Source organism: Thermobia domestica, chromosome 8 (assembly GCF_964235325.1).
Source record: "Thermobia domestica chromosome 8, izTheDome1.hap1.1, whole genome shotgun sequence".
Lineage (NCBI taxonomy): Eukaryota > Metazoa > Arthropoda > Insecta > Zygentoma > Lepismatidae > Thermobia > Thermobia domestica.
This window is the reverse complement of record NC_137461.1, coordinates 69859680-69880090: the sequence shown is the minus strand read 5'-3', so window position 1 is coordinate 69880090 and position 20411 is coordinate 69859680. Positions and strand designations below refer to the sequence as shown.

The following is a 20411-nucleotide window of genomic DNA, read 5'->3' as shown; positions in this document are numbered from 1 at the left end:
ACCTGAGTATACACCTCTGTATAGCATGACGAGTAACAGAATGAGTTTAGCTGTGAATAGGAGTGAAAAAACTGCACGGTGGGCTGTCGAAATGGGAAGCAACCGAACAGAAACAAATGAGGAGACAAGAAAAGTAATTATTAAAGTGCATAAGAAGGGTAAGTCTTTGAGAAAGATAGCAAACCTCAGGGGCAGATCCAGAGGGGGGCGATCGGGGCCATTGCCCCCCCCCCCACAAGAGGAAACTTTCTTATTTTATATATAAATAAACCCATCCATAACAAGTTTGGAGCTCTTAAAAGTAGCAGTATTACTGCCGACCGCCCCTTCCCCAGAAGTCCGTCCTGGATCCGCCCCTGTATAGAGTAGCCACAATCGAGTATTTTCCGCTGTATGTTTGGAGTCGTTGTCTTGCTGAACAATAAATTGTTTTCAAGAACCATCTTCTGCGCACTAGTATGGAGATATTCCTTTAATATGTTAATATACACTTTGTGGATCATCACTCCATCGATAAGGTGGAGACGACCCACTCCTGAGGCACTGATACAACCCCAGACGAGCACGGACCCTCCTCCGTGTCTTACTTTAGGGACGAGATTTTGAGGATTCATCTCTGTATTCACCTTGCGCCATACCATACGCCTCCCATTGGACTCGATAAAATTAAATTTACTTTCGTCCGAAAATATGACCCTATTCCAGAAAGAAGCCTGATCCCTTATCTTTATACTCTTTTTCAAACTTTAGTCTCTTTATACGATTTGTCTTGTTCACCCAGAACATTTTCCTGGCTATCCGACCATGATACCCTGCAAATATTCCGCACTGTACTGGCTGATACTTTAACACCGCGTGTTTCCAGATCCGTTGCCAATTGCACAACACTACTTTTTGGAACCTTTTTTCTTTCCCTAATAATGTAACGTTTAACTTGTTCACTCAACACTCTTGGTCTTCCAGTTCTTTTTTTTTATTATTATTTTTTTTATTATTTTTTTATGGTTTCGCACAGTGATAGAAACATTATACATCGCAATTATTGTTTGTACTGTTGAACGAGGCCTGTCTGCAAGGTTTGCCAGGGGCGGATCCAGGACGGACTTCTGGGGGGCGGTCGGCGGTAATACTGCTACTTTTAAGAGCTCCAAACTTGTTATGGATGGGTTTATTTATATATAAAATAAGAGTTTCCTCTTGTGGGGGGGCGATCGCCCCGATCTCCCCCCTCTGGATCCGCCCCTGACTCTATAATACCTTGAAACAGCTTCGCACACCTTCCCAATCCCCAGACATGAACCCCATAGAACATCTATGATCTGTTCTGGAGACAAGAATCAGAAGGCACAGCTTGTCTACTAACGAAGGCCTAAGAAAAGCTATTCAAGAAGAATGGGACATAATCAGTCCCGAAGCTACAGAACTACGAACTACTACAGGTGAAATCAATGCCACGAAGACTACAGACAATCATTAACGTACAGGGTAATCCCACAAAATATTAAATAACGTAATATACTTTATAAGCATTAATTCAAGCATAAGTGTACGGTGACTTTTTGCGTTTACAAAAAAGGAATTCTCTCTTTTCTTCTGAGCAAAACAGTGATTGTGTTTGTTTGGCCTTTCTCTTGTATATAGAAATAAAATGTATGAATGTGTAGTCTTAATTCTGGTTATATATATATATATTTTCCACCTCCCGTTCTCATGCTAGCTGTTTTCAATATAAAGTATGCACGGTGTACGAACACTTTCTGCGCTCACTGTAGGTATGTTGACAATAAACGAATGTTATTAGAATATTTCTTGAGATTTATTTTCTTTCACTGCCTTTCGCCTGGTTAAAAAGTAGTTTGCAGTGCTTTGGAGCAGCTGCAGGTGGGAACGCGATAATGTTTGAGACATACCGGCGACTTTTTTGTGTGTGAAAATAAGACCTTTCTCATAAAGTAGTAAATAACTGCAGTAGCAATTGTCTACGTAAATGATAAAGACATATCCAACTACAAGAAATTAATACAGTATATATAGCCTATTCATTATTGTGTTTCTCTTTTAACAGCTATTAGCTAAGGATGGATAATTCCAGAATTTTTACTTTCCGGAATCCGGAAAGTAAAATCGGAAAATTCCGGATCTCGGAAAAATTCCGATTTTTTCTAAATTCCGGATTTTTTCCGAATGTCGGAATTTTTCCGAAATCCGGAATTTTTCCGAATTCCGGATTTTTTATGAATTCCGGAATTTTACTGAATTCCGGAATTTTTCCGAAATCCGGAATTTTTCCGAATTCCGGATTTTTCCGAAATCCGGATTTTTTTCGAATTCCGGAATTTTTCTGAATTCCGGAATTTTCCGAAATCCGGAATTTTTCTGAATTCCGGAATTTTTCCGAATTCCGGAATTTTTCTGAATTCCGGAATTTTTCCGAATTCCGGAATTTTTCCGAATTCCGGAAAGTAAATTTTCCGATTCCGGAAAACAAAATTTCCGGAATCCGGATTCCGGAAAATTTTGGCCATCCCTAATTTATATCATATTGTGTCAAAACGGAATATCTATTACCTAGGAAATCGCGGAACATATTTCTTATATCGATTGATGGATAGTGGGAACAACAGTTCACTCTCCCGTTTTTGATTGATTTTAAATCTAAGTAATGGAAATAGTAGTGAAGCCTAAAAAATTGCATAAAAATATTTTCTTTTTACGAATTATCGTGGAACATCGATGGAGGTATATTGACCCTATATCAGGGGGTAAATTCAATGGCAGATCTAGCTCGGACTCTGGGGCCTAGACCCTCCAGTTTTTTGAGTGACTAAAATAATTGAAGCTATTATTCATATATTTCTGAAAGTTTATTGTAAACTCATTATATATTCGTCATAGTTTGGGTTCTGGCTGTCCCCCAGCTTTTACATTCTAGATCCACCACTGTGTAAATTCACTGCTCACTCCTGACAATGTTTAATCACAAGCACTAAGACTGTAGGAAAGACTCCAAAACAAAATCTTCACAGGCCTATATTCTATCAAAATCAAATATTTTTTTACGATAGTTATCGTGGAAAATTTTGTTTTTTCTCTTAATCGGGTAGAGATGAGCTAAAATAACATTCTTTGCTCTTCTGTGGTCTTAACTTCATCTAGAGAAAATAATTCGACAGCTCAAAGGAAATATACAGCATATTGCATCAAAATGAATCACCGTTTTAGAATAAACACTTGGTCGAACATACTTCTTAAATTTTGATTGGGGGATTCATTCTTTCATTACAGGTAGATGTTAACCCCAAATTGTGGGGATCATCGGAGTCCCCTATAAAAGACTACACAATACTTTTTGACCAAATAAAGTGAGGTTTGCGTAGATTATCCTGCAAAATTATTTCGTGTGAGTGTTTAACCATCACACAGCCAAGCTCGAAACCCTGTCATGAACGATGAAATGGGGGACCTAAGTGTTCCCATTGGAAATTGTGTTGAATTTGTTTTTATTGCCATTTTTTCTTTACAGAACTCCTGTTACAATGTCTATGTATCTCTTTTGACTTGATAGCACACTGTTAAGATATACATGCAACTCATTACTTATAAAACAAAGATTTAGTAACACATTTTTTTGGTGTTCCTATCTATATTGAATGTCTCACTACATATCGCCTTCGCAATTTATCCTTTTATTATTCAGATTTTAGGCACAGTTGTTACACTTCACAGCTGTTACAGTCTTTCCGTGCCTCCTATGGTGTCTTCCCGTTTGGCCTTTTCCCGTTTCGCCTTATGCTTGTTTTCATGACTTCAGGCTATGATGCTAAGATAGTGTAAGTTAATTTGATTGTAAGGCGAAACGGAAATTCCCATTTGGACTTTTCTCGTTTCGCCTTACACCAGAGAAGGGATTTTTCATATTATGATAGGAAAATTTAGTGTCATTATGCAAAACATTTGTAAGGTTAGTAATATTCATGTTTGAACGAATAAAACATAGTATAAAATCAAAGTAAGTATTCAGAGTAATTTGCGTCAATGTTTCAAAAAAGTTTAATTGAACCTTAATTCAAAGCGAGTGAGAGGTGTGGTTATGTTATGACTATGTTGGCCAATAGTTTAGCAAAGACTTTTAATAAAATGTTAGCTGAGCAAATACACAGAAATAAACATAAGAATAAATATACTGTATAATACTTCTATTACTGTTTCGACGGACCACCTGCGTCTTCTACAAACATACTCTATATTACACACTGAAGCAATTGCTTTTGCAGTCATGTATAAAGGTAACCAAGAAAGTTCTGTCCCTTTTTATGAAAGTCTGTGTTCAATTGGCGCTCACACCATGAGTTGAATGCAAATGGAGATAAGGTGAAGGTCAGTTGTTGGTGTGGGAATATCCAACATACTACCTAGTTGTGGCAGTTCAGTTACCCAGTGAACTTCCGTAAGGACAGAGTGAACATGGGACCTCCACAGAGAGTCATAAGGGCGTGTATGCTGTACGAGTTCAAAGTGGAGCAAACGCCGCTACAGCGGGCCGGAAGATATGCCAGGCCTTTGGTGAGAGTGTCGTGGATACGCGAACAGTACAGCGGGGTTTAACAATTTTAAGGACCGTGACGAAACACTCGAAGACGCATCACGTGCCAGAAGACCAATACATGCACAAAATGAAGATCTTCAGGCAGCAATTGAGGCGAACAGTGGCCAGACATGTGAGGAAATGGGATTGCAATTAAGTGTGACTGGAGAAACCATTCGGCAGCAACTACATCAACTTGGGAAGCACTACATGTTAGGTCGATGGATCAAACATGATTTGACTCCGGGCCACAAGGCAACGCGAGCAAACACCTATGCTTCTTTGCTGTCTCGTCTGAGAAAGAAGCCATTTCTGAACAGGGTGTAGACATGTGATGAGAAGTGGGTCCTGTACGAAGGTCCACGGCACCGTCATCATGGTTAGCATCCCATGAACCGATTCCAAAACAGCCGAAACCAGCAGTGCACCAGAAGAAGGTCCTCCTGTGTGTTTGGTGGACTACTCGCTGCATTATGCATTGGGAACAGATACCAGCTGGTCAGAGCATCAATGCATCAATGCAACTCAAAACTCCGGAGCCAGCACTTCCGAATCACAAAGGGGTCCTCCTGTTACAGGACAACGCTAAGTTCCACGTGGCTAGAATGACTCGGGACACTATTCTACGCCCTGGATGGAAAACACTACTGTATCTACCATACTCCCCGGACATTACACCGTCCGATTATCACTAGTTCCATTCCTTGGACAATCACCTTAGAGGACGCCAGTTGAAATCCGTAGTAGAGGAGAATAAAATAAATCCCTCTTTGTTACAGGTACGGAGTGATAATTCCCTTGTATGTTATAAGGCGAAACGGGAAAAGGCCAACGGGAATTCCCATTCCGCCTTCAAATAACATCCTTACCGATTGTCTGTCAAAATATGTTTTGAGGGCATAAGGCGAAACGGGAAAAGGGGAAACGTGCAAGGTTCAACGAAAGACATTATCAAAGCTGTAGAAAAGGCAATTTTTATGTCTCTTTTGATAACTCTGATAAAAAAAACAAAAAACAAATATAATATAGAAAACTGTTTATATATTACCGCATGTCTATGTATTTTATCCAAACAATTCATGATTTGCATAGATCTATCTATCTTCCTCTCTGTTTATCCGTTCTACCGTCCATCCATTAACCCATCCATCCATACATACATACATATGTCTATATATCTATCTAGGCTCACCTGTAGTGAAGTCGGTATAGCGTCCGGCTGCTAATCCAGCAACCCGGGTTCGTTTTCCGGCGGGTGAATAAAAGGACCCTTTCACCTCAGCTTTCAGAAGTGAGTACCGGGGGCAACCCTGGGGTTAAACCGGTACTCAAAGTGGCTGGAAATAGCAGTACGCTGACCATGTGCTCCCGACAAAAAAAAAAAAGAAGCGTGGCAGGCCTTAGCCCTTTAAGGCTGTTGCGCAAAGTAGTTTGGTTTATATATATATCTACCTGTTTGCATATCTTTCTCTGTCGTACAGGTATTTTCCTCTAAGTACTGCTAGTCTTTCATCAAATTGCAAGGTACATAGGCGTACTATAGGATCTAACACAAGCACTTTAAAATAAATTAAAAACTTTTCCATTGAGCTTCAAGTTTGTTTCCAGTGACGTCTATTCTTGTCTTACGTGTAGCCCTTTCATCAAGCCTAATGGAACGCCCTATTTGTTTGAACCTACTTCAAGACATAAGAGCTGGAAAGAACGGGATCTTAAAATCAGAAATTACTGTCCAAAGTTCGTCTACTGATATTTTGTGTGCATGTGAGACGCCTGCTGCTAACCAAAAGGCTATCCAAGCACAAAGCTCTGCTTTATTGAGAGGCTTCCATTTCTTTTCCTTCTGATTCAGTTTCTTGTTGTATTCTTCATACTCTTTTATGGGTTCCTTATTCGATTTTGTCAGAAACAATATCCAAAATAAAGAAAAAAGTTCAAAACAGCTACTCTTTGTAGAAATACATGAACTGTATGTGGTTAATCCTGTATGTTGGACACAATGTTGTGTACCTTACGTCTAATAAAAAGTTGAGGTTCCTTATTTCACACTTTGCCAGAAGGAGTTATTTGAGAACTGGCAGAAACACTTAACTCCTGGTCCTCAGAGTCAGTACTGCATTGTGTGTTACTTTCGTCAGGCATCACTTCCTCCGAAACTGAGTCCATTTCAGTAATACAGTAAAACCTGTCTTCAACGGACCCTTTATTAAACGGAAAACTGTCTTAAACGGAAATATTTCACGGTCCCATGAATTTTGGAGAACAAAACGTGTAAAAAGTCCCTTCGCGGAAACTGTGTTACGCGGACAACGGAAAGAAAAATAAACATTTAACGGAAAATTCTGAGTTCCGGACTACAGCGTTTAGAAGATGTTTAGACATTTTGTGAGACATATACATTACCCTGTCTGCGATAAAATGTTCGTTCTTTTGTTAAATATTTCTGGACAGTGTTTACCTTCCCCAACCACTACTCATATTCACCCCCCACAAATTGTCCTTAATCCTCGCAACTTAATCAAAAATCATACGGAATGTCGGAAAGGAGAAAACGAGATAGAGGAAGAAGAGGAATACGATACCGAGTTCGAAGAAGAGTGTAGAATAAATACATATCAAGATGCTCTCAGAAGTTTAAAGGAACTGAAAAATTTGTCTTACGGAAAAATGATTCTGATTCACTTAGTATAATTTCTCAGGCTAAAGTGTATGCGGAAAGTCAAGCAGCCAAGCAACAATGTACACAGAAAACCCTGCTTGGCTATTAGAAAAGTAAAGAAAACGTGTGCATAGTATATTTTGTATTCATTTAAACTTTTTTGTGTATTTATTCGTAGAAGAAAGAAGTACTGTAATCGAACAATGTACGTACAGCAATACATTTTCTCAGTATGCCCCCTTATAAGCATGTATTTTTTTTTTAAAGAGGAAAGGTCTACCTCCACTAAGCGGAAACCTGACTTTAACGGAAATTTTTGCAAGTCCCGCTCGATTCCGCTAAAGACAGGTTTCACTGTATTAGGAATATATCCTGAATCTTCGCTATCATATCCAGCAATAGAAATCCATTACAAATTCTGGTTTCAATACTGTTCTACATAGAGCAAAACCGATACGACACAAGCGAGAAATGGATTGTTTGGAATTGTGTTTTAGCGTTCTAAGAATAGACACCATCTTCTTTCTTCAAACCGGAAGTGCAGAAATTATCCTCTTCCGGTTTCAACGTTGGTTGCCATAAACTGAAAAATGACAATAGATAGCTAACGAGAAACGCTTTTCTGCAATCAATTAAGCGTATCAAGAATGTATTCCACCTCCACTCTAATCCTTAGGCGCTGTACTAAAACCGGACGTAGTAGAGATCTACTACTACTTCCGGTTTGAATATTGAGAAAATATCACGCCATACAAACCAAATTGCTTCACAAGATGTAGACGTAACACTGTTACTTGTTTCCAAAAATGCATCTATCTTAATTATAGGGAGAACAATGGCTCAAGTGGTAAAGTGCTTACCTCTGGCTCATGGAGGTTTTGGTTCGATCCTTGGCCAAGTAAAAGTTTCTACTGGACAACATCGTGTTCATGAGTTTTCTTGGGTTATTCCCGTTTCCTCCCTCGTTCTCATTTCACCAATTCTTTCATCATTATTCATTTGCCCTAATCATCCATCTCCCTTAGCCTAACATTAAACGTCGGACGTCAAACTGTAAGATTTCATTTTCATTTCGTTTTATATTAATTCTACCTTGAAAAATTAATTTTTGAAATCTAAGTAAGAATTAAACTTACAGTGGCGTAGCGTGTTGTTCTACTTAGAAGACACTCTTATATTTAATGCATTATTCGTAAATCATTATTAATAATGCATTATTCTGTCTAGTGAGGGCAAGCGGCGTTCTATGTACGATGCTTCCCTGAAATCTTGGAATAATCCTGAAAATATTCATTAACCAACTGTGAATGAACATCAAGTGTTCTCATTGCGCAATCAGGAGCTTCGAATTCCAGCCTATTCATTCTGAGTGAGGTTTTCCTTTTTCCTCAGTCCCACTATTATTATTATTATTATTATTATTATTATTATTATTATTATTATTATTATTATTATTATTATTATTATTATTATTATTATTAAGTATACTGCCTTTTGGCAGCTCCTGGGGCTAATGAGGCTTTATTTATTTAGGTGTAGGCCTCAAAATGTTTCCTCAACGTTTCTCGATCTTCAGTTTCCTCTTTTAACTCCCAATATTTTATTATATTTTTCAAATCATCCGGCAGTTGTATTCTTCTTCTTCCTATTCCTCGCTTTCTTTCCCTTTTTGCCTTCTCTGGGCCGTATGAAGAAGACAATTTCTTCGCAAGATGTATCCAATCTAGGATGCTGGCTAAAAGTGTCCTCTTCTCTCCTATTCGTTTTAAAGCATCTTCATTTGTTGCTTCCTCTGTCCATTTTATCTTCTCCATCTTCCTCCAACACCATATTTTAAAACTCTCTAAATACAAGTATTTATTCTCTAACTTCGGTCCCAATAGGTGAATTTCATTATTAATTGTATCCAGTTTGTTTTTAAATATTTGTGGAGCTATGTTAATAAATCATTTATTTATTTATTGTAACAAGAGTATTATAACTTGTAAAAGCGGCATAATTTATGTGCAATAGAAGCAACAATAGTAATCTCAAAACGAAAAAAAAAATGTTTCAATTACAAAGAAAAGATAAGGAAGACAAATTACAAGAGTTTGACAGTTCGCAGTTTTTCTAAATGTATATATGTTTATACGTCGTGGATAAATATGGTTGCGTAACGTGCGAAATCCCCTTTTCCTCCGCTCAAACCCCTCAAAAGAAGCTAGAGAGAGCAGAACGGGGCCGGAGAGAAGGTACAACTAGAGAGAAGTAGAAACACGGAATTTCGAGAGACGAAGAGGAAGGAGGGAGCTGGTTTCCATGACAACACCGGAGCAGCAAAGGGAGTACAGAGTAGGTAGGAGTAGACCAACACCGGAGAGAGAGAGAGAGAGAGAAGGGAGGGAAATATAGATCGATGAGTCATGCCTGGTTTTCACGTTACGTGTAGGGTCTGGTCTAGGAAGAACTTATAAGTGGGGAGACTGTTGATAGTGATAGTGGGGATGAAATTGTAGTAGTGGGGTCTGTAGTAAATGCATCGGGTGGGAGGTGGAAGGCACCAGATAGTCTAGCCATATCGTATAACGCCTACGGTATGTCACCTATGGATTGTACAAGCCTATGAGAATGTGTAGGTGTGATCGTATTGTTTCTCCAATACACATTGCACAGTGGTTGTAAAAGGATGTGTGCAGTTTGAAAAATTAGAAGGGCGGAAATCAGAATGAGACTTCTACAAGGTATGTATTGATGTTATAATCCATATCTGTACCGCGTTTCTAAGATTCCAGTGAGCTTTCCACTGCATATTTATTCGCTTAATACACTTTACCACGATTCTCTTTGTTGGTAGTATATTTGAATGAGTTGATCTCATTTTTTCACCATTACAGCGGTTATGACACATTTAAGAAACGCCCTGATAATTTTTTATATAGTATTCAATTTTATGAATTTTTAATTAATTATATAACTAGCTAAAAGAATTTCATCTGATAGTTACAGAGTAGATTATTTTGTTCTTTGCGACAAAAACATAACACAAAAGGTGTACAAATTTTGTTTCTAGATTACGCATGCACTTTCAATTGTTTTTTTCTTGAATTGCCGAAATGCATTATTGGTAACATTTATTTCCAGGTGCTGTTGTCATTGATGATGTAATTTTGTATCAGCTGTTTGTGCATGAAGCCAAGTAATGATATATATATTTTCTACATGAATTTTCTTCAGTATTTAAGTAACAAATAGTAAAAAATAAACTCTCTTAATGGGAGTTACTGTTAATACGTGTATTTTCCTATTGTGATTGTCTTATATTAAGTGTTTTTTTGTAAATTAATTAAAGCAGAAAAATAATATGAAGGTGCTAATCTGCAGAACCGTATCCACGGGGGCATGGGGTTTCGGGAACTCCTAAATTTTTACTGCCCCAAACTTTTCACGGTAGGCTTGCAAATGAACTATAATATTAAAAAGATAAGTCCGTCGGGCGCCGTAATATACAACGGTACGTTGTACACTTGTAAATTTTTATTACTTGTAAATTTTGGGCGTAAAGTATTTTATATATGTACTAGACTGGTTAGATTATTCGAAGAAGAAAAAGATGAAAAAGAAGGAAGTTAGATATAATATCGATATATAAAAAAAGAGATATTCATATGTTTTAAAATAATATGATTGTCGATAGGAGGTTGTCAGGACAACAAGATATAAATAAATGGAATTATTACAAAAACGGAGTGTGTGTTATTTAATGGCTCAATTTATAAAAAAAGAACCAGTGATATCGTGATTAATTATAATATGGTTGGATCGCCCCCCTTACTTCTTCCGAGCCCCCCCTATATTTTTGGGCTGGCTACGGGCCTGCTGACCTGTTCAAAATTCTCGTAGACCGCTTCTTTCAGGACTTTTCCATTAGCAAATTTAACTAATCTTTAGCATTTCGATATTTTAATTTCAAGCTGAATTATTAAACTGTTAGTTCTAATTAGCTGTGAGAATACTGCTTTTAAAAGTCTTTTTCTTTCTTGTTCTGACCTGTACACATGAATAAATATTCATAAATTCGTAACTATTCGTAAATTCATAAACATTCATAATATAAATATTCGTACACATGAATAAATTGTATAAAATTAGGAAATAATACACTTAAACGTTTCAAAAGACCGATTTATTTGTTTATTAGATATAAGTAAAATGATGCTTTGTTTAGTATATTTCAATATCAAGGTCTTATTCAGGGATATATTGGTCAGAACCACTCTTCCCTCGAAATGCTCAAGTTTAGACTAATATTTTAAGACATTTTCGAATCTAGCTTAAAAAAAAAAAAAAAAAACAGAAAAGCAAATGTAGATTCTTCTTTTCCTAAACATATTTTCCTGCTTATGTTCTGGATGCATAATAATTTAGTGCAATAGAAGTCCTTTTTTTTTTTTTTTTTGACTCATTACTAAAGGATTTACACTGCCAAAGTATTGCATTTTGTCATATTCAGAGGTTATTTCTTGATTTTGCACACTTTAGTTTTCAGTAGAGGAAAAGAAATCGTTAAATTTTACGTCCCAGCGTTGTGCCGGCTAGGCTAAAGGAGACGGTGATAATGAGAAATGAATGAAATGGTGAAATGAAGAAAGTGGGAGGAAACGGGAGTACCCTGAGAAAACTAACGCACATCATGTTTGTCCACCACAAAGCTCACTTTACGCAAGCTGGGATCGAATCAAGGACCCCATGCTCCAGAGGTGAACGCCCGCCCTACCACTAAGTCACCGCAGCCTAATTTTTCAGTAGAGTGAAAACCAGAGAGAAGGGAGAAATATCTACTATACGGCGTAAAATGTATTACATAACACATATTGTGTTTATTATTATTATTATTATTATTATTATTATTATTATTATTATTATTATTATTATTATTATTATTATTATTATTATACACATTACTTTGTATACGTACAACGATCTTTAGATTCAGTTTAAATTTTGTATTATTCACCCTAGTGTTTTGTCTTTTTATGTTTTGCTCGTGGTTATAAATGATAGGATCTACTATTAATGTGGGTTCGTACCTATCAGTAAGGATTTACATCTGGTCCAATTCGTGGGCGTGGAGACACCATCATGTTAGATCAACCTTCATGCTCTAGGCCGCTCTCCACCAAGAGAGATGGATTTTGAAACTTCTGTCTCACTCATTAATCCTCAATCCTCAATAATAATTAATGTGATAGAAAGTACTAGAAAATCTCCTTTATGTTAAAACAATCTTGGAGAGCATATGTGAATACTGCATACATGAAGTACAATCTTGGAGAACACTGGCATATGATTAGTGGCGGAAGAACCTGAGGATGTGCAGAGGGTATTTTTCTTCCTGGACGTCCGCCGATGTCAGGTGCAGGGTTCGTTTAAAGTGGGTACAATGGGTTGCAGCATTCCGGCCTCCCGCCTATAGAGAATCCTACCAAATTCAAAATACGAATGACAACTTTGATCGAAAATATCAATTTTGATTTCTTTGAAACGTTTATATTAGCGTATCTTCTACGACTTTTAGAAGAATGGAGATAATAATTAAGGCGACTTCATTTTAATTAATTTTGTTACAAGATGTTATTGTTTGAAAAGAAATAAACGACAAGATGAATTTGGTATAGGATACTCAAACTATGTTATGCATAAGTGTCGGAAGTATTATAAAACAAGTCATCTTATCTAATTGAAATAGCATAAAAGAGCTATATTTTCTCTTGAGAGGATTGGCACCTGAATCCTAAAAACCTCTACTGGCCCACAGAAGGTTAATATTTCTTCATTCTTGCGCAAAACGATGTAAGATTCAAAAGGTGAAGGGGCAAAATATTACCCGCTATACCCCTGGGGATATTAACTGCTCTTTTCTAACAATAGAGAGAAGAGTATTTGTCAAGTATAGTGACGAAAAAACACTTTTGTCGTCTGTGAAAATAACACAGAAAGAGTTGATTTTCCCTTGAGAGGGCACGCGGCCCTTTCTGGATCCACCTCTGAACCACGGAAGATTTGTATCTCTGAATTCTTTCTAAAAAGGATGGAATGTTAGGAGGGGGTGTAAAATATTATCCGACGTAACATGTAGGAATGTTAGCTAGTATGTACTAACACATTGTTCGTGCAATATGTTATAAAAGAAAATTTTTGCCGTCTCATCTCATTGAAACAACAGAAAATAATATATCCTCCTCCCTGGGGGGCACCCACTTCTGAATCCGCCTCTGGTTTGAAAACTATTTATTTTTGTTTTGAATTTTCTCTATTTGTTGCTTGCAACACTGATAGAAAGGATCCCAAAATTATACTAGGATCCATATTCCAGTTTCGACCGAACAAAGCCTTTATAATTTACAACGATAATATCGCTTTTTTTAAAAAAAAAAAAAAAAAAAAAGACTTTGACCCTTCAATAAAACCCAGGATTTTAAAAGCTGCAAATATTTATTACATTTATTCATATATAGGTCTATATGATGTTTAAATTTCAAATTCATATAAATTTCTTACAATTTTCTTTCTTTCTAACGTCTTGTTTTCTAAGCACAAACACGAAACTTGTATAGTGTGATATTATAAAGACACACACAGAAGTTGTTACTAATAAAAACAATCGATTTGGTTAAGCGATACAAAACTTTGGATAAATGAGGAGATAATGGTAATTGAACGGTTAAATGCCGGATTAGTCTATGTGCTACGTTCATAATTTCGAGAAAATTGGACCTAAAGTACCAGCGTTTCCATAAGTTTTAATATCTTAACAAGAAATCGCCTCTCTCCTAACAATGAATGAGTCATGTTTCCCGATAGATGAATGTCTCCCTGAGTAAAGAATGACATCTATAGGGGTGGATCTAACCGAAAATTTGGCTCTATTTTGGCGCTTAGGCGACTCTGGCATTCAACCCTCTAATTTTGCTTTTATTGGGATCATGCAAATGAGACTTATACAGTAAGATTGCTGTTAGTACGTCCGTACGTCCGTTACTCTACACGATATTTCTTGTTCGGGAAGAAATTTTTGAATTTGTTCAATTATCTCGACTGAGTTCGTTAACAAAACGAATCCGTTAATATCCTCCAGGGTAACGGCGACTTGAAAGGTGTATATATATATATATATATATATATATATATATATATATATATATATATATATATATATATATATATATATATATATATATATATCCCATTCTTATATTATTGAAACAAAGGCAGTAGAAGTTAAATATCGCGCCGTTAGATGTCAGCATAAACATCTTCCAGTGGTTTAGATCTACTGAACGAAATCGAAATCTCAAGTGTGTGATCCTTTGATTGATTGATTTATTTATTTATTATCTATGAGAATTTATTTGTTTCATTCTTTCCCATTGATATAAGTTTATAGTAAAAAGTATACGAAAAAATATTAATGAACCTAAAAGACTAGCAAATCCCCACAATTGTTGAAACAGTTCGTCCTACATTGATTTAGTAAATCTATATGATTTCTCAAATTAACGATTAACGGTTTGTTCAGTGTAATTTTATAATAAATGCCAATTAGATTTTTTTTAGAAGCTTGCTCCTTCCAAATATCAACTTTGATGGCCCATAACTCAGGAACCAAATTTCTACACAGAGAAGTATTTCACATGCCTACTAAGTAGGTCAAGTCTACTAAGCCCAAACTTCAACTTTGAAAGCCCATAACTCGGGAACCAAAGTTCTACACAGGGAAATATTTCACATGCTTACTAAGTAGGTCAAGATCTAAACCGAAACTCGAACTTTGATTATCCATAACTCGGGAACCGAAATTCTACACAGGGAAATATTTCACATACATACTAAGCAGGTCAAGGTCTATGCCCAAATTCCAACTTTGATGGTCCGTAATTAGGGAACAAAAGTTCTACACAGGGAAATATTTCACATGCGTACTAAGCAGGCCAAGGTCTACCACTGTGCTAAGTTTGATAAAGATAGAATGAGTTCATATATTGTGCATGCTGACTGACCCTTCTGGAACAAAGAGTTAACGTTAAGCCTGTGCGTACTCTTTTATCTCAGGATGACTTAAGAAGCGAGGGACATCCCTCTTATACTAGACAGATTTTCAAAAAAGAAGAAGAAGAAAGAAAAACTTTATATTACAACTTAAAGCTAGAGTTCTAAATATTACATAAATCTTTTTATTGCTATTGATATGCATGTATATTAATATTTTTAGAACTCCCAGGTTCGTGATTTCTATTGGTACAGCATATAGACTAACTACACGAAACAGATATGAAAAATTAATTTCACAGACGTATATTTATCATAAACAGAAACAGAAGAGAACATGTGATTCTTACTTTCAACATCCCTCTCTCTCTATATAGGATTACTTTAAATTGTATCTAATGTTCTCGTTTAAATTAGGTATACGTTTTGAACAAATGTTAGTTGCTGCTTCTCGACACTTCTCTGAAATTTCAGCGCCAATTTTTTAGGGACGTGCACAAGGCAAGACGACACAAATCTATCCAATAGAAACAGATACATTTTCAAGATGAGATGTAAATGTCACGACACGAGACTTTTTTTTTTTTTTTTTTTTTTTTAACGAAACAGCTTTACATGTTGTCTCGCTCGCGTCCCAATTCATTTTGTGTCGTGATAAACCTTGTACTAATGTATTTGAACTTTTAAACGCTCCACTATTCTCTGAACAGTGGCGCACCCACAAGGGGAGTCCACTGGGTCAGGATTCCCCCCAAAACTTCTTAACTCAATATACATTTATACACTTTCTCAATAAAACTATACTTGTTTAAGGTGGATCACTACCCGGAAGTCAGCACGTATTTTAGCTCATTGCCTTAAGTACTGCGTAATGAAACGTTACATATTATAAATACTGTACTATAAGATAAAGTTATGTTTTAGCTACAACACAAGACACTGATTCATTTGGTTGTGTCTTCTGATATCGAAAAAGGGAACAAATAAAAGAAAATATTTGAATCGTTTTTACAATGAGCACACAAGATGGCACTTGCTGTTAGATCTTATTAGAAGTGCACAATTTTATGAAATGTTTATTTGTATGTGTAAAGTATATTAAAGTGACCATCTTATTACGAAATAGATATGTTGTTTAACCGTTTTTCGTGTTATGTTTCACATTTTATTTAAATATTAATTTACATTTAAGGAAATAAATTTTGAGGCGAAACTTGACCAGAAGGCCATAATGCGTTGGTGCCAAATTTACACGTTTAATTCCTGAATTTTAGCGTTGCAGTTCGAGAAGCGGAACTTAGCCGTGAATTGCGGTAAGTGTCGAAAACTAATTTCTACAGTAAGTATCCAAACAGAATTCCATGATTACTTCTTTTATTATCTGGCACCAGTAAGCACTCGACAATACCTGGCAACGCAGCACTATTCAAGCAGCGTTTAGGATAGCACCGAGAACACCTAGTGATCCAGAAAATGATATTGATGCAGTGTGAAAATTTGGTCTTACACTTCATCTGTACTCTCTAGTTCTGTCTTTTTTTTTAAATATAGGTGGAAGTATTTTATAATTAGGTCTACTTATCGTCTTTTCATGTGCAGAATAATACCCACTACATAGACGTAAGGTAAACGCGCCTGAATTCGACAGGCACCCGAATTCGACATACCTGTGCTTAAATGTTATGAAATAAGCGTAAGATGTCATCCCTACGATCGTGAATAGAAGTGGCAACATTATGAGAGTGTCTTTTCTCGTGTCAAAAGTGCGGTTACAGTAGATAAGTCATACGCATGGAGAAAAGAAGTACATTGTTGTGTGTGTGATACACTCTTCGAGAAAAAACACATAATCTTAAGAAAATCATAAGACAGCAGGTTATTTTCGTAAGACTTTTATTAAAGCTAGGTTTGCTTCAAGCAAATAGTGGTACTTTAATGTTGTAAAGGAGTTTCAATCAGTGCGTTTTGTTTTCTTCTGTGGGGACAAAGGTTGTGATGTAAGATGAACGGGGGGTTGTCGAAAACACGAGCCTTTATTTGTAACGTGAACCAGATTTCGACAAGGTTGTCGAATTCATGCTCAGTAGTGCAAATATAATTTTAACTGAATAAGTAAACGTACAAGTATGTTCAAAGTCTTTCATAGAGCTATTTGTTGCATAATTCTCCGATAGTTGTAACCTCAGTTCGATATGGAATGTCGAAATCAGGTTCCTGCATGTCGAATTGAGGATAATCGAAGTAACTACTCAGTTCAGAAAATTTAAGTTGTGTTCTTTTGCCCGTCTGATAATTTCTGCATAATAATAAAACAATATTTGAAGCTGAGAAGAGATTACTACTAATAATAATGCCGACTTAATGTTTTACATGGATATAATTGAAGGTGTCGAATTCAGGTACCGCAACTGTCGAAACCAGGTGAAGTGTGTCGAATTCGGGTTGCATTGGCAAGTTCCAGTTTCATAAAAAATTTTAACATTAGCATTTGATCCTTGAAGTGACTTTTAGTATTAGTAGAGACTGTACATTTCAAGGAAAAAAATGGGCCAACACCGACCAATATTATGGCCACAATAGGCAATTGATTTTGAAAAAGGTCCTTAACCTGTCGAAATCCGGCGCGTTTACCTTAGTGGTTTGTAGTATTGAACCGTCCTCCCCCAAAAGCTGGGACACCACCCGACAAAAGTTTCTGGATATGCGTCTGCCTCCAAATTAGCATTTTCTTTGAAGTTTTCTGGCATCCAAATAGCATAGTTGAATGCTCCCTGTATTTAAATGGATAAACCCACATGCCTATTTTGGGCGTGGTTCTAGGTTTGATTCCAGGTGGAACCACAGATTTATCAGGCAATTCTATAAATTTCAACACAAACTTTAGAACAAGTGATAATTGAAGCCGTGACTTCCATAACCGCACAAGCCCAGTTGAAGAGACATTGAGAAACTCAATAAAAACTGAATATTTGTTAGAAATATGAACTTGGAAATCAGACTTTTTTCACACTTACACTTTGCTGAATAACAAATGTCACTAAATATGAAAAAGTCTGATTTCAAAGTTCACATTTCCAACAAATTTTCAGTTTTTTATTGAGTTTTTCAATATCTCTTCAGCTGAACTTGTGCAGTTATGGAAGTCACGGATTCAATTCTGAGTGTGAGGGAAGCTCATTTCAAAAGCTCAAAGAACATCAGCATTATTACTCAGATTGGCTGTTTGTATGAAATATGAAGCTATATAACTATTCATTTTCTGAAGGGAAGCGAGATTCTCCGCTTCTATCGTATATCTAAACTCAACACTGCAAAGTTGTTTTTGTTCCTGAAGACAATAAAGCTTGGATCTGAATGAAGCAAGCAGCACACCTTTAGTTTCTACCAGCATTTGCTGTCTATGTCAGCGTTAACAATCCTGTAACAATGATTGTTGTACATTGTTGACACAAGCGGTTGGTAGTGTGCCAACGGGAGACAGAGAGAGAGTGTGTGCATTGAAAAGCATGGTAACAAGCATTGATTTCTGTCCACTTCCTTCCTACATCATTCAGCAGCGCATTGGAAAGCAATTCATTTGCATACAGCATACAGCTTTGTCAGTCAAGTCTTGAACAATAGTATAGGGATTACCTGTCTCTGCAAAGTTTCAACGGTAAACAAAAGCATTCATTATAAATTTGATTAATTGTGTTTTATTTAAGAACAAATATGAGCTCTTTTCGCTTCTTTTCTCATATTGAAATTTGAATGCAAGTTTTGGCCAAATCAAGACCATTCCCTCTTTTAAGACTTACATGCACAAATAAATGCTATCCATAAATATAGGAAGACATATGGAAAGACAATGTCTGCCTGGCGATCTGGCGTTTATCCGTCGACGGGTAATAGAGAAATAGCACTACGACAGCAAAAAGTGTTTATGTAAAAAAAAAAATAATAATAATAATAATAAAATAAAATAAAAATAAAATAAAAATAATAAATTCGATTTCCTAAAAGTAAGTTTTATCTCCTCCATTAAGCCTCTACTCAAACCGGAAGTGGTAGAAATTAACCATTTCAATTTTAAGGTTGATTATCATGGAGCAAAAAGAGTAGGCCTAATAGATAGTGAGAAGTAGTTTTCTGGACTTAATTTACCGTTCCAAGAATATATTCAATTTTGATCCCTTATGTTTCTTTGCTAAAACCGGAAGTGGTAGAAATTTACTGCTACCTTCGGTAAAGGTATGATCTACAAGGAGGAAAAGCAAGAACGATTAGCGAGAATTTGATACTACTTTAGCGTCCCAAGATTAAGTTTTCATCTCGAACTTTACGAGCTCTATTCAATCCAGAAGTGTTGAGAACACACGATTTCCCGTTTCGGCACGGATCGCTATAATGAGAAAATGGTTATACGAAACAGCCTATTAAGAAGCTATATAATTTGTATTTGGTTGTGTAAGAATAGCTCCCATCTCTTACCTTATTTCTGTTTTGAAAACGAAAGTGGCGATTCCTATAGAGTGCAATTGGCAATAAGAGGCAACAGTACTGACATATGCCTTCAGTGGGTTTTACGTCCCACATTTATGCCGGCTAGGCTAAAGGAGTTATGCCTTCAGAAAAAAATAGCTAAATCATACATAGAAACTAGCTAAAACTGTATAAACTCTTTTAAATTTATAGCCCAATTTATAGGTAAGAGAATTTAGCACTAAAGCAAGTAAAATGTGCCATAATTTTACTATATAGCTACAACATACTGCAGTACCTTCCTGGTATTCTCAAAACAAATACTTTCATCCTTAACTTATACATCAAATACTGCATGTACAGTGCCTCCCCTAGTAGCAAAATCGATTGGCCCAACGTTGGGAAAATGGTGGTAATGCGACATACAAACGGTGGCCCAACGTCATGTTTGGCCGCTTTGGCAACCAATTCCCACCCAAACCATTTCCCACTTATTCCCCAACCAAAAGAAGGGTGGGCCTTCGTTTACCCAACCAATTCCCAACCATCTCCCAACGTTGGGCCAACTAAACCCCAACAACCTTGAGAATGTTGGGCCTTCATTCACCCAACCAAATCCCACCAGTTTCCCTACGTTACCCCAACTAAACCTCGACGTTGAATGGTGGTTCATCATCC

General features: G+C 36.6%; 1 protein-coding gene across 1 annotated transcript in view; it reads left to right on the top strand.

Moving 5' to 3' along the window:
* Window positions 1-9716: 9716 nt before the first annotated feature.
* The window catches only part of Schip1 (Schwannomin interacting protein 1), a 523495-nt gene continuing 512800 nt past the window's right edge, over window positions 9717-20411 (top strand). The window contains exon 1 of the mRNA XM_081768603.1: window positions 9717-9967. The gene's annotated coding sequence lies outside the window, so the exon portion shown is untranslated. The remainder of the gene's footprint in view (window positions 9968-20411) is intronic.